Raw genomic sequence first — 6,000 nt, 5'->3', positions numbered from 1 at the left:
ATTTATCAAATCTTTAAAATACTAGCGAAGGTGTTTCCTCATAATAATTTTCACAAATTAGAGCAAAACCTTTTGCCACCTTGATTTTATGGTTTATGTGTTCTTATCCATGTGAATCTATCATGTTCAACCTACAATCATAAGACAAGGTTTATGAAAAAAAATTGAGGTCAATTGTTACTATGAGGTGTCGAAGGTCGTCTATGTCTTTTCTAGTGTCGAATGTTTTGTATGTAAGTTTCTTATAAGGGCATATTGTATCGAAGGTTTTAATGTCTCAGTCCCTTATATTTTTTGTATGCTTTCCTGATCCCTATAAATATGGGATGAATTCAAAGTTAGAGAGAAGCTTTTGCTTTCATATTGTTCTCTCTAAAACGTTCTTGTATTCTTCGAAAGCATAAATGAGCCAATCAAATTATATTTAGAACTTGTGCTCTTAATTCATACATTTAACTTTGATCTCGTATTTCATACTCGATTCACTCAACACTACATTTGATATTAGAGCAGGAATCACTCTGTGGTGATTTGTTCTTCTCAACTTTCAAATTATTTTGAGTCTCGTTCTGGATTCAAAAGTTTCTGCTCTTTTGATTCTGAAAATCTTAATAGATCTTTAGGATTGATTCTATTCTGTGTTTAGGTTGTCTAATCGAGTATTCAGTGTTTGATTTCTAAAACTTTCATCCATTAATTCTAAATTTTTGCAGCTTTTCTCAAAAATATTATGTACAACAATGGCGAACTTTAACATGAACACCATGACTTCATACTCTCATCTTCTTGGTTCTTCAACTAAAATTCCTAGGTTGATTCCTAAGTTCTACGATCAATGGGCTGATCGTATGGAGGACTATTTGAATGGAATAGATAAGGATCTCTGGAAATGTATAGCAGATGATGTTCGTCCTCCTGCTGTTGTTCAAAGTGTTGGAACTTTTTCCAATAATCAAAATGTTACTGAACAGACTGAGAAATTGATGAACAATGAAAAGAAATGTATGCGAGAATTCTGTGGTGCTCTTCCACCAATCGTGTACAATTATGTGCGAAGCTGTAAAACTTCAAAGGAAATTTGGGATACACAGCAGGAGAAGTATCAAGGAAGTGAGAAGACAAAAATCAGTTCAGTCAAACAATGTATGCTGGAATTGGGAGAGTTTAAGCAGAAGGAAGGAGAAACAATTGAGTCTTATTATGATCGTCTGAATGAGCTCATATTCAAGTGTAACAGATATGGTGTAATAAGATCTACAATGGCGTTCACTCTCACTTTTTTCATCAGACTCCGAAAATAATGGCAAAATGTTAGTCTCATGATAAAGACACAGCAAAGTTTCGACTATGTCTCATTGAATGGTCTCTATAATGTAATGAAGGCTCATGAATCGGAAGTAAATGAGATTGCTGAGGAATCAAAGATCAGTATAGGTGGTCCTCTTGCTCTATTGTCGAAGGTTAGTGGAAAAGAGATTGAGAAAGAAATTGCTGAGAAGGAGAATTCGGAAGATGAAGGTCTGATCATCTAAGTGTTCATGCACATATTTTCATGAAGGTTCATTTTATTCACACATTATTGTGTGTTCAACATAATAGGATACGATTTGCTTCACATACTTCTAAACTCAAAGATCATCGTTTTTATCTCGTGAATCTAACCGCGACTACACATAAGGTGAGTTCATATCCCTATATTTTCACGTCTTTTCTATATTTTAGCGGGGGATACAAGTGAAACGCAGGAAAAGCTTATGTTCAAATGCAAATCGTTACATACCGTTTCTAATGCTTTATCTACATTTTGCGTATAAATGTTAAATAAGCAAAATAACGATATTGCAAACGTTATACTTTACATGCAAAGTTGGTAATATAGTTAGACCGGCAGGTATAGTTTACGAGGTATTCATGATATTTTGCATACTATGAACACTATAAAGAGGAAATACTTACATTTACAAAGAAAATGGACTTTTCATGCTTAAATCTATTTGATACTAACTTTTGTGACACATTTAACTTCACGTACTTTCAAGTACGCATTTCAAGTCCTGTGTTATAAACCATAATCTCCTATAGGGAGAGCGTGATACTTGTGTATAGATCTATACGGGATTGACAATCCCGCACCTAAACTATTAACTACAGTTAGACCGGCAGGTCTGGGGTGACAAACGTCATATCATTCCAACGCCTGAAAAATGTTGTTACAGGCAGTCTAGGTAAATAGTACGGTCATAAAAACTCACATGAAGTATTAAAAAAATTTGGTTTACGGAGATATCAAACACCTTAGTGGTTATATATACATATATAAACCTACTTACACTATATTAGGTATGGAAAATACTTATGCATTCCGGTTTTTGGAACTTTCAAAAACTACCATTCATTTATGGAAAATATTGGATTTTCTAGAAACAAACTCAGTCACTTTATACAAAAAGGCATACAATTTTTATACAAAAACGCTTATGAACTCACCAACTTAGTTATTGACACTTTTTCAAAACTACTTGTATTTCTCATGGATTCAGTAATACAGGTAAACAACAGCTTTTGGGGAAGGGACGCTAAGGCGTCAATTTCAAACTTATTATATCATCATAATGTAATTTATTTTGAAACATGTATTACAAGCAACAATGTAACTTATTAAATTATATTTATGGTGGTTGTGTTTGCTTTCTTTACTATTTACTCAACTGTTATGATACTACATGAAGTCATCCGCCCTCGAACGTTTCTGCCATTCTGGTTTGGGGGTGTGACAGATTGGTATCAGAGCACACTTTATAGTGAACTAAGTATATCAAACCACAAAATATATACAAACTACAAATGCAAAGGGACTAAAACTCTCTGAGGAAACGTTTTCACACCAACCATACTTCATTAAATTAAAATGTTAGTTTCATAAAGGTACAAATACATGTATGCAACAGTTTAATGTCACAGTTAGAACTATACAAAAGTATTAAGACAAGTTGGAGACTATGACCAGGCCTCGAAATATGTAACCAGATCTGGGATGAATATAGCCTGATCAACTATATTTATCCGAGTTATGACCAACATATGTCGGGGAATAGTCGTAGTGAGCAACAAGTCAAAACTTACCAAAGTAACACTAAAATCAAACTTAGAAATTTAAATATTGTAGGAGTATTTATGACACTATAAAGATCGAGAAACAAATTGCTTGACAATAAGATGACTATATTCCATGTAATTGTCCACACGATATCTAGAACGGAGGACTATACGGTCCCTTATCCAAAGGACAGGTTACTGATAATATTAGAGTTTGACAGCGTCTTTGAGAGCTACGATTGCTAATTAGAGAGTACTTGAATTTATAGTTAGTAGACTTATCCAAGTGGGAGACTGTTGGATTAGTGTCTAAGCCCATAACTATATTTGGTATGTACTTGACCCGGTCGTGCATGGTCCTTTTGGGTTGCCTTCATCAAAGCAACTTGACAGGATGATTTACGGAGAGGGAGAGGTTATTATGGTTTATTAATATATTATATGAATAATATATTAAAGGAAAAATCATATAGTTTAATTAATATTAGTCAAGAATTAATTTTGTAGCTAAAAGAGATTAATTTAATAAAGGGGACTAGAACTATCAATTGTATGATAGTTGGTTTTGGGTTGTGAACTCTCTTGGATATAAGGGGGACGAAATTAGGAGTGGAAGCCCACTCTAATTTCATCAAAGGAGGCCTTATTCCAGAAGGTCCTCAAGCTGCTTAGGGCCTAAGTCATCCAATTAGGGGTTTGACTGAAACCCTAGCAACTCAGCTATATAAAGGACCCTAGGGATTCAGTTTCAGCTAGACCAAGAACCCTAGAGTTCCTATAGCCAAAAATCTGAAGGAACCTCGGAAACATGAGAAATTTATCTCTCTTCTTCCCTTCCACGTTACCAACCATTTCATCTAAGATGTATCTTGAAAAATTGAAGTCTAGACCAGTAGCAAGAGCACATATGGCACCCATGTTGTGCAACGAGACCTCGTCAGCCCTGGCTCTCCTCCCAGAGACACAGTTCACGAACACATGGACCAAGAACCTCCAGTAGGGTGGCAATAGTTTCTTAATTATTGGAGGATGCACACCCTCATAGCCCACGTGTACGACGATCTCCTCGGTCTGGTCCATAGAGATCTCGGTTGGAAAACCCGACTAGTCGTTGATCGGAGTACTTCACGAATGACCTGCTATGTTACTGTGATCTTCCTTCCATTGATAGTAGCTTGAACAAAGACAACATCACCATCTTCTTTGCACACCACAGCAGTGTTCCAAAACTACTTCACAAGTTCTTTGTAAATGATTAGACTAACTGTGAGAGCATATGCCAAGCAACATTTCTTCAGTCCATAAATCATGGACTTGAAGTCACTATGAGCACCTGGTTGATCCATCAGAAAAGCTGCAACATTGTGGTTGTTAGAAATCTTCAAAGCAGCCATTTTTGATCTGCACTAACCAAGCCAAGTGAGAAACCATTTGATATAAACAATTAAGTTTAGGTTTTTATTATTTTTTTTAATTGACTGATTGAAAAATTAAGTTCAAGTCCAGGATTGGGGTTCACGGTCGTGAACGCATTTACGGCCGTGAACCCTTCAACAGTCGTGAACGGTTCAAGGGCCGTGAACTCGGAAAAATGCAATTTCCTTCAATCGACATTCAATACATGGTTGAATCTCAGTGATTTTAGCATGGTAGTAATTGCCTTGGGCATACCTATGAGAAGCAACAAATAATTTCAGATAAAACAATGAATTTGAGATGAATTGAGAATCGATAGAGAGAGAGAGAGAAAAAAAAAAATTTGTTTGGGGTTCATGACCGTGATCAACAAATGAGCGTGAAAGGGTTCACAACCGTGAATCCCACCCTTTATACCTAGACCCAAAAACCCGGCCATGTCCAATGAGTTACAAGCCCAAAAAGCTTTAAATCCAAGCCCAATAATAATTCATTTTGAAGACTAAAAATTAAAAATAAAATAAAATAAAATCTAAAAAACTTAAAATAAAAATAATTTTGCAAATTTTTAATTTTTTAGAAAAATAAAAAATAAAATAAAACAAAATAACACTAATTTCTTTTTCACCATTGCAAATATTCTTTTTGTGATTTTGGGATCAAAGTTTTTAGACAGCCTTAATCCGTTTATCGGTACCTCCACCTTCATGAATAGATCTGGTCAATTGTCGGTATTAAGGATAGTGACAAATTGGACATACTACAAGTGACAAGACATTTGACCCTATGATCCTAGATAATATTCCTAAAGGACCATTTAGCTGATGACGACCAAGGATACTGTTGTCCACCTAAATTTAGCAGCGAGATCTACAGACAACCTATTCAATATTCTATTTTAGATGTACTAGAACATGTTTCCCGCTTCCTGATACACCCTAATAATCAAGGACTTCCAAAATACGCCTTACTTTAGATGAGCAGATAATTATTATCAGAGAAGTCATATTTTCTCTTCCAATCACGCAGAGGGGTTAACATATGACTAACCAGAGTTAGAGGGGTTGAGATTTAGAATGGTGCATATGCTGTGTACCAGGTCGGATAATACAATCACGCAAAGGAGACAGCATATGGCTAACAAATAGAAAGAATTGCATATAAAAGGAGATGCTTAGAGATAGAGTTGCATATGTTACAGTCCAGCTCGGATCTTTCGATCACACAAAGGAGGCAACATATGACTGACAGATAGAAAGCAAGAAAATAACCTTCTACAGATCTACTTTATCGGAATTCCCCAGTTGCCCCGTCAGTACCGGAATTAAGGACATGAGTTCGTACATCGCGGAAAAGTAAAACCACAGTTCTAGATACAGATTATTTAGTGTAATCAGTAGGTTCTCATGTATATATACCTGCTCAATCTACCTGAACATCGTATTGTCAGGATAAAGGGAACTAACTAAGTCATTGATTATCAAGTCT

The sequence above is a fragment of the Lactuca serriola genome, chromosome 6, assembly GCF_051521515.1.
Source record: "Lactuca serriola cultivar US96UC23 chromosome 6, Lser_US96UC23_V15, whole genome shotgun sequence".
Taxonomy (NCBI): Eukaryota; Viridiplantae; Streptophyta; class Magnoliopsida; order Asterales; family Asteraceae; genus Lactuca; species Lactuca serriola.
Note: the sequence above shows the minus strand (reverse complement) of the source record.